This window comes from Triturus cristatus, chromosome 7 (assembly GCF_964204655.1).
Source record: "Triturus cristatus chromosome 7, aTriCri1.1, whole genome shotgun sequence".
NCBI lineage: Eukaryota > Metazoa > Chordata > Amphibia > Caudata > Salamandridae > Triturus > Triturus cristatus.
In genome coordinates, this window is record NC_140590.1 from 732561265 (window position 1) to 732579228 (window position 17964).

The following is a 17964-nucleotide window of genomic DNA, read 5'->3' on the forward strand; positions in this document are numbered from 1 at the left end:
GCCTATAATCCTAGTTTTCTTCATGGGACACACAAGCATGCCTATAATCTCTGGTCTCTTCATGGGACACACAGGCATGCCTACAATCTCCCTTCTCTTCATGGGACACACAGGCATGCCTATAATCTCCGGTCTCTTCATGGGACACACAGGCATGCCTATAATCTCCGGTCTCTTCATGGGACACACAGGCATGCATATAATCTCCGGTCTCTTCATGGGACACACAGGCATGCCTATAATCTCCAGTCTCTTCATGGAACACACAGGCCTGCCTATAATCTGAGGTCTCTTCATGGGACACACAGTCATGCCTATAATCCGAGGTCTCTTCATGGGACACACAGACATGCCTATAATCTGAGGTCTCTTCATGGGACACCCAGGCATCCCTATAATCGGAGGTCTCTTCATGGGGCACACAGGCATGCCGATAATCTCCGGTCTCTTCATGGGACACAAAGGCATGCCTATAATCTACGGTCTCTTCATGGGACACATAGGCATGCCTATAATCTCCGGTCTCTTCATGGGACTCACAAGCATGCCTATAATCTTCGGTCTCTTCATGGGACACACTGGCATGGCTATAATCTCCGGTCTCTTCTTGGGACACACAGGCATGCCTATAATCTCCAGTCTCTTCATGGGACACACAGGCATGCCTATAATCCGAGGTCTCTTCATGGGACACAGGGGCATGCCTATAAACTCGGTCTCTTCATGGGACGCACAGGAATGCCTATAATCCGAGTTCTCTTCATGGGACACACAGGCATGCCTATATTCTGAGATCTCTTCATGGGACACACAAGCATGCCTATAATCTCCGGTCTCTTCATGGGACACACAGGCATCCCTACAATCTCTGGTCTCTTCATGGGACACAAAGGCATGCCTATAATCTCCGGTCTCTTCATGGGACACACAGGCATGCCTATAATCTCGGGTCACTTCATGGGACACACAGGCATGCCTATAATCTCTGGTCTCTTCATGGGACACACAGGCATGCCTATAATCTCCAGTCTCTTCATGGGACACACAGGCATACCTATAATCTCCGGTCTCTTCATGGGACACACAGGCATGCCTTTAATCTGAGGTCTCTTCATGGGACACACAGGCATGCCTATAATCTCCAGTCTCTTCATGGGACACACAGGCATACCTATAATCTCCGGTCTCTTCATGGAACACACAGGCCTGCCTATAATCTGAGGTCTCTTCATGGGACACACAGTCATGCCTATAATCCGAGGTCTCTTCATGGGACACACAGACATGCCTATAATCTGAGGTCTCTTCATGGGACACCCAGGCATCCCTATAATCGGAGGTCTCTTCATGGGGCACACAGGCATGCCGATAATCTCCGGTCTCTTCATGGGACACAAAGGCATGCCTATAATCTACGGTCTCTTCATGGGACACACAGGCATGCCTATAATCTCCGGTCTCTTCATGGGACTCAAAAGCATGCCTATAATCTTCAGTCTCTTCATGGGACACACAGGCATGCCTATAATCTCTGGTCTCTTCTTGGGACACACAGGCATGCCTATAATCTCCGGTCTCTTCATGGGACACACAGGCATGCCTATAATCCGAGGTCTCTTCATGGGACACAGGGGCATGCCTATAAACTCGGTCTCTTTATGGGACGCACAGGCATGCCTATAATCTGAGTTCTCTTCATGGGACACACAGGCATGCCTATATTCTGAGATCTCTTCATGGGACACACAAGCATGCCTATAATCTCCGGTCTCTTCATGGGACACACAGGCATCTCTACAATCTCTGGTCTCTTCATGGGACACAAAGGCATGCCTATAATCTCCGGTCTCTTCATGGGACACACAGGCATGCCTATAATCTCCGGTCTCTTCATGGGACACACAGGCATGCCTATAATCTTTGGTCTCTTCATGGGACACACAGGCATGCCTATAATCTCCAGTCTCTTCATGGGACACACAGGCATACCTATAATCTCCGGTCTCTTCATGGGACACACAGGCATGCCTTTAATCTGAGGTCTCTTCATGGGACACACAGGCATGCCTATAATCTCGGCCTCTTCATGGGACACACAGGCATGCCTATAATCTCCGGTGTCTTCATGGGACACATGGCCATGTCTATAATTTCCGTTCTCTTCATGGGACACACAGGCATGCCTATAATCTCCAGTCTTCATGGGACACACAGGCATGCCTATTATCTCGGTCTCTTCATGGGACACACAGGCATGCCTATAATCTCGGTCTCTTCATGGGACACACAGGCATGCCTATAATCTCTGGTCTCTTAATGAGACTCACAAGCATTCCTATAATCTTCGGTCTCCATGGGACACACAGGCATGCCTATAATCTCTGGTCTCTTCATGGGACACACAGGCATGCCTATAATCTCTGGTCTCTTCATGGGACACACAGCCATGCCTATAATACGATTTCTCTTCATGGGACACACAGGCATGCCTATAATCTGAGATCTCTTCATGGGACACACAGGTATGCCTACAATCTCCGGTCTCTTCATGGGACACACAGGCATGCCTACAATCTCCGGTCTCTTCATGGGACACACAGGCATGCCTATAATCTCTGTTCTCTTCATGGGACACAGGCATGCCTATAATCTCCGGTCTCTTCATGGGACACACAGGCATGCATATAATCTCTGGACTCTTCATGGGACACACAGGCATTCCTATAATCCGAGGTCTCTTCATGGGACACACAGACATGCCTATATTCCAAGGTCTCTTCATGGGACACACAGGCATGCCTATAATCCGAGGTCTCTTCATGGGACACGCAAGCATGCCTATAATCTCCGGTCTCTTCATGGGACACACAGGCATGCCTATAATCTCTGGTCTCTTCATGGGACACACAGGCATGCCTATAATCTCCGGTCTCTTAATGGGACACACAGGCATGCCTATAATCTCTGGTCTCTTCATGGGACACACAGGCATGCCTATAATCTCCGGTCCCTTATGGGACACACAGGCATGCCTATAATCCTAGTTTTCTTCATGGGACACACAAGCATGCCTATAATCTCTGGTCTCTTCATGGGACACACAGGCATGCCTACAATCTCCCTTCTCTTCATGGGACACACAGGCATGCCTATAATCTCCGGTCTCTTCATGGGACACACAGGCATGCCTATAATCTCCGGTCTCTTCATGGGACACACAGGCATGCATATAATCTCCGGTCTCTTCATGGGACACACAGGCATGCCTATAATCTCCAGTCTCTTCATGGAACACACAGGCCTGCCTATAATCTGAGGTCTCTTCATGGGACACACAGTCATGCCTATAATCCGAGGTCTCTTCATGGGACACACAGACATGCCTATAATCTGAGGTCTCTTCATGGGACACCCAGGCATCCCTATAATCGGAGGTCTCTTCATGGGGCACACAGGCATGCCGATAATCTCCGGTCTCTTCATGGGACACAAAGGCATGCCTATAATCTACGGTCTCTTCATGGGACACACAGGCATGCCTATAATCTCCGGTCTCTTCATGGGACTCACAAGCATGCCTATAATCTTCGGTCTCTTCATGGGACACACTGGCATGGCTATAATCTCCGGTCTCTTCTTGGGACACACAGGCATGCCTATAATCTCCAGTCTCTTCATGGGACACACAGGCATGCCTATAATCCGAGGTCTCTTCATGGGACACAGGGGCATGCCTATAAACTCGGTCTCTTCATGGGACGCACAGGAATGCCTATAATCCGAGTTCTCTTCATGGGACACACAGGCATGCCTATATTCTGAGATCTCTTCATGGGACACACAAGCATGCCTATAATCTCCGGTCTCTTCATGGGACACACAGGCATCCCTACAATCTCTGGTCTCTTCATGGGACACAAAGGCATGCCTATAATCTCCGGTCTCTTCATGGGACACACAGGCATGCCTGTAATCTCCGGTCACTTCATGGGACACACAGGCATGCCTATAATCTCTGGTCTCTTCATGGGACACACAGGCATGCCTATAATCTCCAGTCTCTTCATGGGACACACAGGCATACCTATAATCTCCGGTCTCTTCATGGGACACACAGGCATGCCTTTAATCTGAGGTCTCTTCATGGGACACACAGGCATGCCTATAATCTCGGTCTCTTCATGGGACACACAGGCATGCCTATAATCTCCGGTGTCTTCATGGGACACATGGCCATGTCTATAATTTCCGTTCTCTTCATGGGACACACAGGCATGCCTATAATCTCCAGTCTTCATGGGACACACAGGCATGCCTATTATCTCGGTCTCTTCATGGGACACACAGGCATGCCTATAATCTCGGTCTTTTCATGGGACACACAGGCATGCCTATAATCTCTGGTCTCTTAATGAGACACACAGGCATGCCTATAATCTGAGGTCTCTTCATGGGGCACACAGGCATGCCGAAATCTCCGGTCTCTTCATGGGACACACAGGCATGCCTATAATCTCCGGTCTCTTCATGGGACACACAGGCTTGCCTATAATCTCCAGTCTTCATGGGACACAGGCATGCCTATAATCTCCAGTTTTCATGGGACACACAGGCATGCCTATAATCTCCGGTCCCTTCATGGGACACACAGGCATGCCTATAATCTCTGGTCTCTTAATGAGACTCACAAGCATTCCTATAATCTTCAGTCTCCATGGGACACACAGGCATGCCTATAATCTCTGGTCTCTTCATGGGACACACAGGCATGCCTATAATCTCTGGTCTCTTCATGGGACACACAGCCATGCCTATAATACGATTTCTCTTCATGGGACACACAGGCATGCCTATAATCTGAGATCTCTTCATGGGACACACAGGTATGCCTACAATCTCCGGTCTCTTCATGGGACACACAGGCATGCCTACAATCTCCGGTCTCTTCATGGGACACACAGGCATGCCTATAATCTCCGTTCTCTTCATGGGACACAGGCATGCCTATAATCTCCGGTCTCTTCATGGGACACACAGGCATGCATATAATCTCTGGACTCTTCATGGGACACACAGGCATTCCTATAATCCGAGGTCTCTTCATGGGACACACAGACATGCCTATATTCCAAGGTCTCTTCATGGGACACACAGGCATGCCTATAATCCGAGGTCTCTTCATGGGACACGCAAGCATGCCTATAATCTCCGGTCTTCATGGGACACACAGGCATGCCTATAATACGATTTCTCTTCATGGGACACACAGGCATGCCTATAATCTGAGATCTCTTCATGGGACACACAGGTATGCCTATAATACGATTTCTCTTCATGGGACACACAGGCATGCCTATAATCTGAGATCTCTTCATGGGACACACAGGTATGCCTACAATACGATTTCTCTTCATGGGACACACAGGCATGCCTATAATCTCTGGTCTCTTCATGGGACACACAGCCATGCCTATAATACGATTTCTCTTCATGGGACACACAGGCATGCCTATAATCTCTGGTCTCTTCATGGGACACACAGCCATGCCTATAATACGATTTCTCTTCATGGGACACACAGGCATGCCTATAATCTGAGATCTCTTCATGGGACACACAGGTATGCCTACAATCTCCGGTCTCTTCATGGGACACACAGGCATGCCTACAATCTCCGGTCTCTTCATGGGACACACAGGCATGCCTATAATCTCCGTTCTCTTCATGGGACACAGGCATGTCTATAATTTCCGTTCTCTTCATGGGACACACAGGCATGCCTATAATCTCCAGTCTTCATGGGACACACAGGCATGCCTATTATCTCGGTCTCTTCATGGGACACACAGGCATGCCTATAATCTCGGTCTTTTCATGGGACACACAGGCATGCCTATAATCTCTGGTCTCTTAATGAGACACACAGGCATGCCTATAATCTGAGGTCTCTTCATGGGGCACACAGGCATGCCAAAATCTCCGGTCTCTTCATGGGACACACAGGCATGCCTATAATCTCCGGTCTCTTCATGGGACACACAGGCTTGCCTATAATCTCCGGTCACTTCATGGGACACAAGCATGCCTATAATCTCCAGTCTTCATGGGACACAGGCATGCCTATAATCTCCAGTTTTCATGGGACACACAGGCATGCCTATAATCTCCGGTCTCTTCATGGTACACACAGGCATGCCTATAATCTCCGGACTCTTCATGGGACACACAGGCATTCCTATAATCCGAGGTCTCTTCATGGGACACACAGACATGCCTATAATCCGAGGTCTCTTCATGGGACACACAGGCATGCCTATAATCCGAGGTCTCTTCATGGGACACGCAAGCATGCCTATAATCTCCGGTCTCTTCATGGGACACACAGGCATGCCTATAATCTCTGGTCTCTTCATGGGATACACAGGCATGCCTATAATCTCCGGTCTCTTAATGGGACACACAGGCATGCCTATAATCTCTGGTCTCTTCATGGGACACACAGGCATGCCTATAATCTCCGGTCCCTTATGGGACACACAGGCATGCCTATAATCCTAGTTTTCTTCATGGGACACACAAGCATGCCTATAATCTCCGGTCTCTTCATGGGACACACAGGCATGCCTACAATCTCCCTTCTCTTCATGGGACACACAGGCATGCCTATAATCTCCGGTCTCTTCATGGGACACACAGGCATGCCTATAATCTCCGGTCTCTTCATGGGACACACAGGCATGCATATAATCTCCGGTCTCTTCATGGGACACACAGGCATGCCTATAATCTCCGGTCTCTTCATGGAACACACAGGCCTGCCTATAATCTGAGGTCTCTTCATGGGACACACAGTCATGCCTATAATCCGAGGTCTCTTCATGGGACACACAGACATGCCTATAATCTGAGGTCTCTTCATGGGACACCCAGGCATCCCTATAATCGGAGGTCTCTTCATGGGGCACACAGGCATGCCGATAATCTCCGGTCTCTTCATGGGACACAAAGGCATGCCTATAATCTACGGTCTCTTCATGGGACACACAGGCATGCCTATAATCTCCGGTCTCTTCATGGGACTCACAAGCATGCCTATAATCTTCAGTCTCTTCATGGGACACACAGGCATGCCTATAATCTCCGGTCTCTTCTTGGGACACACAGGCATGCCTATAATCTCCGGTCTCTTCATGGGACACACAGGCATGCCTATAATCCGAGGTCTCTTCATGGGACACAGGGGCATGCCTATAAACTCGGTCTCTTCATGGGACGCACAGGCATGCCTATAATCCGAGTTCTCTTCATGGGACACACAGGCATGCCTATATTCTGAGATCTCTTCATGGGACACACAAGCATGCCTATAATCTCCGGTCTCTTCATGGGACACACAGGCATCCCTACAATCTCTGGTCTCTTCATGGGACACAAAGGCATGCCTATAATCTCCGGTCTCTTCATGGGACACACAGGCATGCCTATAATCTCCGGTCTCTTCATGGGACACACAGGCATGCCTATAATCTTTGGTCTCTTCATGGGACACACAGGCATGCCTATAATCTCCAGTCTCTTCATGGGACACACAGGCATGCCTATAATCTCCGGTCTCTTCATGGGACACACAGGCATGCCTTTAATCTGAGGTCTCTTCATGGGACACACAGGCATGCCTATAATCTTGGCCTCTTCATGGGACACACAGGCATGCCTATAATCTCCGGTGTCTTCATGGGACACACGGCCATGTCTATAATTTCCGTTCTCTTCATGGGACACACAGGCATGCCTATAATCTCCAGTCTTCATGGGACACACAGGCATGCCTATTATCTTGGTCTCTTCATGGGACACACAGGCATGCCTATAATCTCAGTCTTTTCATGGGACACACAGGCATGCCTATAATCTCTGGTCTCTTAATGAGACACACAGGCATGCCTATAATCTGAGGTCTCTTCATGGGGCACACAGGCATGCCGAAATCTCCGGTCTCTTCATGGGACACACAGGCATGCCTATAATCTCCGGTCTCTTCATGGGACACACAGGCTTGCCTATAATCTCCGGTCTCTTCATGGGACACAAGCATGCCTATAATCTCCAGTCTTCATGGGACACAGGCATGCCTATAATCTCCAGTTTTCATGGGACACACAGGCATGCCTATAATCTCCGGTCTCTTCATGGGACACACAGGCATGCCTATAATCTCCGGTCACTTAATGGGACACTAAGGCATGCCTATAATCTCCGGTCTCTTCATGGGACACACAGGCATGCCTATAATCTCCGGTCTCTTCATGGGACACACAGGCATGCCTATAATCTCCGGTCTCTTCATGGGACACACAGGCATGCCTATAATCCTAGTTTTCTTCATGGGACACACAGGCATGCCTAAAATCCAAGGTCTCTTCATGGGACACACAGGCATGCCTATAATCTCTGGTCCCTTCATGGGACACACAGGCATGCCTATAATCCTAGTTCTCTTCATGGGACACACAGGCATGCCTATAATCTTCGGTCTCTTCATGCGACACACAAGCATGCCTATAATCTCCGGTCTCTTCATGGGACACAAGCATGCCTATAATCTCCAGTCTTCATGGGACACAGGCATGCCTATAATCTCCAGTTTTCATGGGACACACAGGCATGCCTATAATCTCCGGTCTCTTCATGGGACACACAGGCATGCCTATAATCTCCGGTCACTTAATGGGACACTAATGCATGCCTATAATCTCCGGTCTCTTCATGGGACACACAGGCATGCCTATAATCTCCGGTCTCTTCATGGGACACACAGGCATGCCTATAATCTCCCGTCTCTTCATGGGACACACAGGCATGCCTATAATCCTAGTTTTCTTCATGGGACACACAGGCATGCCTATAATCTCTGGTCCCTTCATGGGACACACAAGCATGCCTATAATCTCCAGTCTTCATGGGACACAGGCATGCCTATAATCTCCAGTTTTCATGGGACACACAGGCATGCCTATAATCTCCGGTCTCTTCATGGGACACACAGGCATGCCTATAATCTCCGGTCACTTAATGGGACACTAAGGCATGCCTATAATCTCCGGTCTCTTCATGGGACACACAGGCATGCCTATAATCTCCGGTCTCTTCATGGGACACACAGGCATGCCTATAATCTCCCGTCTCTTCATAGAACACACAGGCATGCCTATAATCCAAGGTCTCTTCATGGGACACACAGGCATGCCTATAATCTCTGGTCCCTTCATGGGACACACAGGCATGCCTATAATCCTAGTTCTCTTCATGGGACACACAGGCATGCCTATAATCTTCGGTCTCTTCATGCGACACACAAGCATGCCTATAATCTCTGTTCTCTTCATGAGACTCACAAGCATTCCTATAATCTTCGGTCTCCATGGGACACACAGGCATGCCTATAATCTCTGGTCTCTTCATGGGACACACAGGCATGCCTATAATCTCTAGTCTCTTCATGGGACACACAGCCATGCCTATAATACGATTTCTCTCCATGGGACACACAGGCATGCCTATAATCTGAGATCTCTTCATGGGACACACAGGTATGCCTACAATCTCCGGTCTCTTCATGGGACACACAGGCATGCCTACAATCTCCGGTCTCTTCATGGGACACACAGGCATGCCTATAATCTCCGTTCTCTTCATGGGACACAGGCATGCCTATAATCTCCGGTCTCTTCATGGGACACACAGGCATGCATATAATCTCTGGACTCTTCATGGGACACACAGGCATTCCTATAATCTGAGGTCTCTTCATGGGACACACAGACATGCCTATATTCCAAGGTCTCTTCATGGGACACACAGGCATGCCTATAATCCGAGGTCTCTTCATGGGACATGCAAGCATGCCTATAATCTCCGGTCTCTTCATGGGACACACAGGCATGCCTATAATCTCTGGTCTCTTCATGGGACACACAGGCATGCCTATAATCTCCGGTCTCTTAATGGGACACACAGGCATGCCTATAATCTCTGGTCTCTTCATGGGACACACAGGCATGCCTATAATCTCCGGTCCCTTATGGGACACACAGGCATGCCTATAATCCTAGTTTTCTTCATGGGACACACAAGCATGCCTATAATCTCTGGTCTCTTCATGGGACACACAGGCATGCCTACAATCTCCCTTCTCTTCATGGGACACACAGGCATGCCTATAATCTCCGGTCTCTTCATGGGACACACAGGCATGCCTATAATCTCCGGTCTCTTCATGGGACACACAGGCATGCATATAATCTCCGGTCTCTTCATGGGACACATAGGCATGCCTATAATCTCCAGTCTCTTCATGGAACACACAGGCCTGCCTATAATCTGAGGTCTCTTCATGGGACACACAGTCATGCCTATAATCCGAGGTCTCTTCATGGGACACACAGACATGCCTATAATCTTCGGTCTCTTCATGGGACACACTGGCATGGCTATAATCTCCGGTCTCTACTTGGGACACACAGGCATGCCTATAATCTCCAGTCTCTTCATGGGACACACAGGCATGCCTATAATCCGAGGTCTCTTCATGGGACACAGGGGCATGCCTATAAACTCGGTCTCTTCATGGGACGCACAGGAATGCCTATAATCCGAGTTCTCTTCATGGGACACACAGGCATGCCTATATTCTGAGATCTCTTCATGGGACACACAAGCATGCCTATAATCTCCGGTCTCTTCATGGGACACACAGGCATCCCTACAATCTCTGGTCTCTTCATGGGACACAAAGGCATGCCTATAATCTCCGGTCTCTTCATGGGACACACAGGCATGCCTATAATCTCCGGTCACTTCATGGGACACACAGGCATGCCTATAATCTCTGGTCTCTTCATGGGACACACAGGCATGCCTATAATCTCCAGTCTCTTCATGGGACACACAGGCATACCTATAATCTCTGGTCTCTTCATGGGACACACAGGCATGCCTTTAATCTGAGGTCTCTTCATGGGACACACAGGCATGCCTATAATCTCGGTCTCTTCATGGGACACACAGGCATGCCTATAATCTCCGGTGTCTTCATGGGACACATGGCCATGTCTATAATTTCCGTTCTCTTCATGGGACACACAGGCATGCCTATAATCTCCAGTCTTCATGGGACACACAGGCATGCCTATTATCTCGGTCTCTTCATGGGACACACAGGCATGCCTATAATCTCGGTCTTTTCATGGGACACACAGGCATGCCTATAATCTCTGGTCTCTTAATGAGACACACAGGCATGCCTATAATCTGAGGTCTCTTCATGGGGCACACAGGCATGCCGAAATCTCCGGTCTCTTCATGGGACACACAGGCATGCCTATAATCTCCGGTCTCTTCATGGGACACACAGGCTTGCCTATAATCTCCGGTCTCTTCATGGGACACAAGCATGCCTATAATCTCCAGTCTTCATGGGACACAGGCATGCCTATAATCTCCAGTTTTCATGGGACACACAGGCATGCCTATAATCTCCGGTCTCTTCATGGGACACACAGGCATGCCTATAATCTCCGGTCTCTTCATGGGACACACAGGCATGCCTATAATCTCCGGTCTCTTCATGGGACACACAGGCATGCCTATAATCTCCAGTCTCTTCATGGGACACACAGGCATGCCTATAATCCTAGTTTTCTTCATTGGACACACAGGCATGCCTAAAATCCAAGGTCTCTTCATGGGACACACAGGCATGCCTATAATCTCTGGTCCCTTCATGGGACACACAGGCATGCCTATAATCCTAGTTCTCTTCATGGGACACACAGGCATGCCTATAATCTTCGGTCTCTTCATGCGACACACAAGCATGCCTATAATCTCTGGTCGCTTCATGGGATACACAGTCATGCCTATAATCTCCAGTCTCTTCATGGGACACACAGGCATGCCTGTAATCTTCGGTCTCTTCATGGGACACCCAGGCATCCCTATAATCGGAGGTCTCTTCATGGGGCACACAGGCATGCTGATAATCTCCGGTCTCTTCATGGGACACACAGGCATGCCTATAATCTCCGGTCTCTTCATGGGACACACAGGCATGCCTATAATCTCCGGTATCTTCATGAGACTCACAAGCATGCCTATAATCCGAGGTCTCCATGGGACACACAGGCATGCCTATAATCTCTGGTCTCTTCATGGGACACACAGGCATGCCTATAATCTCTGGTCTCTTCATGGGACACACAGCCATGCCTATAATACGATTTCTCTTCATGGGACACACAGGCATGCCTATAATCTGAGATCTCTTCATGGGACACACAGGTATGCCTACAATCTCCGGTCTCTTCATGGGATACACAGGCATGCCTACAATCTCCGGTCTCTTCATGGGACACACAGGCATGCCTATAATCTCCGTTCTCTTCATGGGACACAGGCATGCCTATAATCTCCGGTCTCTTCATGGGACACACAGGCATGCATATAATCTCTGGACTCTTCATGGGACACACAGGCATTCCTATAATCCGAGGTCTCTTCATGGGACACACAGACATGCCTATAATCCGAGGTCTCTTCATGGGACACACAGGCATGACTATAATCTCCGGTTTCTTCATGGGATACACAGGCATGCCTATAATCTGAGATCTCTTCATGAGACACACAAGCATGCCTATAATCTCCGGTCTCTTCATGGGACACACAGGCATGCCTACAATCTTTGGTCTCTTCATGGGACACAGGCATGCCTATAATCTCCGTTCTCTTCATGGGACACACAGGCATGCCTGTAATCTCCGGTCTCTTCATGGGACACACAGGCATGCATATAATCTCTGGTCTCTTCATTGGACACACAGCCATTCCTATAATCTGAGGTCTCTTCATGGGACACACAGGCATGCCTATAATCCGAGGTCTCTTCATGGGACACACAGACATGCCTATAATCCAAGGTCTCTTCATGGAACACACAGGCATGCCTATAATCCGAGGTCTCTTCATGGGGCACACAAACATGCCTATAATCTCCGGTCTCTTTATGGGACACACAGGCATGCATATAATCTCTGGTCTCTTCATGGGACACACAGGCATGCCTATAATCTCCGGTCTCTTCATGGAACACACAGGCCTGTCTATAATCTGAGGTCTCTTCATGGGACACACAGGCATGCCCATAATCCGAGGTCTCTTCGTGGGACACACTCATGGGACACCCAGGCATCCCTATAATTGGAGGTCTCTTCATGGGACACACAGGCATGCCTATAATCCTAGTTTTCTTCATGGGACACACAGGCGTGCCTAAAATCCAAGGTCTCTTCATGGGACACACAGGCATGCCTATAATCTCTGGTCCCTTCATGGGTCACACAGGCATGCCTATAATCCTAGTTCTCTTCATGGGACACACAGGCATGCCTATAATCTTCGGTCTCTTCATGCGACACACAAGCATGCCTATAATCTCCGGTCGCTTCATGGGATACACAGGCATGCCTATAATCTCCGGTCTCTTCATGGGACACACAGGCATGCCTGTAATCTTCGGTCTCTTCATGGGACACCCAGGCATCCCTATAATCAGAGGTCTCTTCATGGGGCACACAGGCATGCCTATAATCTCCGGTCTCTTCATGGGACACACAGGCATGCCTATAATCTCCGGTATCTTCATGGGACTCACAAGCATGCCTATAATCTTCGGTCTCTTCATGGGACACACAGGCATGCCTATAATCACTGGTCTCTTCATGGGACACACAGGCATGCCTATAATCTCCAGTCTCTTCATGGGACACACAGGCATGCCTATAATCCAAGTTTTCTTCATGGGATACACAGGCATGCCTATAATCTGAGATCTCTTCATGAGACACATAAGCATGCCTATAATCTCCGGTCTCTTCATGGGACACACAGGCATGCCTACAATCTTTGGTCTCTTCATTGATTCACAGGCATGCCTATAATCTCCGTTCTCTTCATGGGACACACAGGCATGTCTATAATCTCCGGTCTCTTCATGGGACACACAGGCTTTCCTATAATCCGAGGTCTCTTCATGGAACACACAGGCATGCCTATAATCCGAGGTCTCTTCATGGGGCACACAAGCATGTCTATAATTTCCGGTCTCTTAATGGGACACACAGGCATGCCTATAATCTCTGGTCTGTTCATGGGACACACATGCATGCCTATAATCTCCGGTCCCTTCATGGGACACACAGGCATGCCTATAATCCTAGTTCTCTTCATGGGACACACAGGCATGCCTATAATCTGAGGTCTCTTCATGGGACACACAAGCACGCCTATAATCTTCGGTCTCTTCATGGGACACACAGGCATGCCTACAATCTCCCGTCTCTTCATGGGACACACAGGCATGCCTATAATCTCCGGTCTTTTCATGGGACACACAGGCATGACTATAATCTCCGGTTTCTTCATGGGACACACAGGCATGCATATAATCTCCGGTCTCTTCATGGGACACACAGGCATGCCTATAATCTCCGGTCTCTTCATGGAACACATAGGCCTGTCTATAATCTGAGGTCTCTTAATGGGACACACAGGCATACCCATAAACCGAGGTCTCTTCGTGGGACACACAGGCATGCCTATAATCCGTGGTCTCTTCATGGGACACCCAGGCATCCCTATAATCGGAGGTCTCTTCATGGGACACACAGTCATGCCGATAATCTCCGGTCTCTTCATGGGACACACAGGCATGCCTATAATCTCTGGTCTCTTCATGGGACACACAGGCATGCCTATAATCTCTGGTCTCTTCATGGGACACACAGGCATGCCTATAATCTCTGGTCTCTTCATGAGACTCACAAGCATGCCTATAATCTTCGGTCTCCATGGGACACACAGGCATGCCTATAATCTCTGGTCTCTTCATTGGACACACAGGCATGCCTATAATCTCCGGTCTCTTCATGGGACACACAGCCATGCCTATAATATGATTTCTCTTCATGGGACACACAGGCATGCCTATAATCTGAGATCTCTTCATGGGACACACAGGTATGCCTACAATCTCCGGTCTCTTCATGGGACACACAGGCATGCCTACAATCTCCGGTCTCTTCATGGGACACACAGGCATGCCTATAATCTCCGTTCTCTTCATGGGACACAGGCATGCCTATAATCTCCGGTCTCTTCATGGGACACACAGGCATGCATATAATCTCTGGACTCTTCATGGGACACACAGGCATTCCTATAATCCGAGGTCTCTTCATGGGACACACAGACATGCCTATAATCCGAGGTCTCTTCATGGGACACACAGGCATGCCTATAATCCGAGGTCTCTTCATGGGACACGCAAGCATGCCTATAATCTCCGGTCTCTTCATGGGACACACAGGCATGCCTATAATCTCTGGTCTCTTCATGGGATACACAGGCATGCCTATAATCTCCGGTCTCTTAATGGGACACACAGGCATGCCTATAATCTCTGGTCTCTTCATGGGACACACAGGCATGCCTATAATCTCCGGTCCCTTATGGGACACACAGGCATGCCTATAATCCTAGTTTTCTTCATGGGACACACAAGCATGCCTATAATCTCCGGTCTCTTCATGGGACACACAGGCATGCCTACAATCTCCCTTCTCTTCATGGGACACACAGGCATGCCTATAATCTCCGGTCTCTTCATGGGACACACAGGCATGCCTATAATCTCCGGTCTCTTCATGGGACACACAGGCATGCATATAATCTCCGGTCTCTTCATGGGACACACAGGCATGCCTATAATCTCCGGTCTCTTCATGGAACACACAGGCCTGCCTATAATCTGAGGTCTCTTCATGGGACACACAGTCATGCCTATAATCCGAGGTCTCTTCATGGGACACACAGACATGCCTATTATCTGAGGTCTCTTCATGGGACACCCAGGCATCCCTATAATCGGAGGTCTCTTCATGGGGCACACAGGCATGCCGATAATCTCCGGTCTCTTCATGGGACACAAAGGCATGCCTATAATCTACGGTCTCTTCCTGGGACACACAGGCATGCCTATAATCTCCGGTCTCTTCATGGGACTCACAAGCATGCCTATAATCTTCGGTCTCTTCATGGGACACACAGGCATGCCTATAATCTCCGGTCTCTTCTTGGGACACACAGGCATGCCTATAATCTCCGGTCTCTTCATGGGACACACAGGCATGCCTATAATCCGAGGTCTCTTCATGGGACACAGGGGCATGCCTATAAACTCGGTCTCTTCATGGGATGCACAGGCATGCCTATAATCCGAGTTCTCTTCATGGGACACACAGGCATGCCTATATTCTGAGATCTCTTCATGGGACACACAAGCATGCCTATAATCTCCGGTCTCTTCATGGGACACACAGGCATCCCTACAATCTCTGGTCTCTTCATGGGACACAAAGGCATGCCTATAATCTCCGGTCTCTTCATGGGACACACAGGCATGCCTATAATCTCCGGTCTCTTCATGGGACACACAGGCATGCCTATAATCTTTGGTCTCTTCATGGGACACACAGGCATGCCTATAATCTCCAGTCTCTTCATAGGACACACAGGCATACCTATAATCTCCGGTCTCTTCATGGGACACACAGGCATGCCTTTAATCTGAGGTCTCTTCATGGGACACACAGGCATGCCTATAATCTCGGCCTCTTCATGGGACACACAGGCATGCCTATAATCTCCGGTGTCTTCATGGGACACACGGCCATGTCTATAATTTCCGTTCTCTTCATGGGACACACAGGCATGCCTATAATCTCCAGTCTTCATGGGACACACAGGCATGCCTATTATCTCGGTCTCTTCATGGGACACACAGGCATGCCTATAATCTCGGTCTTTTCATGGGACACACAGGCATGCCTATAATCTCTGGTCTCTTCATGGGACACACAGGCATGCCTACAATCTTTGGTCTCTTCATGGAACACAGGCATGCCTATAATCTCCGTTCTCTTCATGGGACACACAGGCATGTCTATAATCTCCGGTCTCTTCATGGGACACACAGGCTTTCCTATAATCCGAGGTCTCTTCATGGGACACACAGACATGCCTATAATCCGAGGTCTCTTCATGGAACACACAGGCATGCCTATAATCCGAGGTCTCTTCATGGGGCACACAAGCATGTCTATAATTTCCGGTCTCTTAATGGGACACACAGGCATGCCTATAATCTCTGGTCTGTTCATGGGACACACATGCATGCCTATAATCTCCGGTCCCTTCATGGGACACACAGGCATGCCTATAATCCTAGTTCTCTTCATGGGACACACAGGCATGCCTATAATCTGAGGTCTCTTCATGGGACACACAAGCATGCCTATAATCTTCGGTCTCTTCATGGGACACACAGGCATGCCTACAATCTCCCGTCTCTTCATGGGACACACAGGCATGCCTATAATCTCCGGTCTTTTCATGGGACACACAGGCATGACTATAATCTCCGGTTTCTTCATGGGACACACAGGCATGCATATAATCTCCGGTCTCTTCATGGGACACACAGGCATGCCTATAATCTCCGGTCTCTTCATGGAACACATAGGCCTGTCTATAATCTGAGGTCTCTTCATGGGACACACAGGCATACCCATAAACCGAGGTCTCTTCGTGGGACACACAGGCATGCCTATAATCCGTGGTCTCTTCATGGGACACCCAGGCATCCCTATAATCGGAGGTCTCTTCATGGGACACACAGTCATGCCGATAATCTCCGGTCTCTTCATGGGACACACAGGCATGCCTATAATCTCTGGTCTCTTCATGGGACACACAGGCATGCCTATAATCTCTGGTCTCTTCATGGGACACACAGGCATGCCTATAATCTCTGGTCTCTTCATGAGACTCACAAGCATGCCTATAATC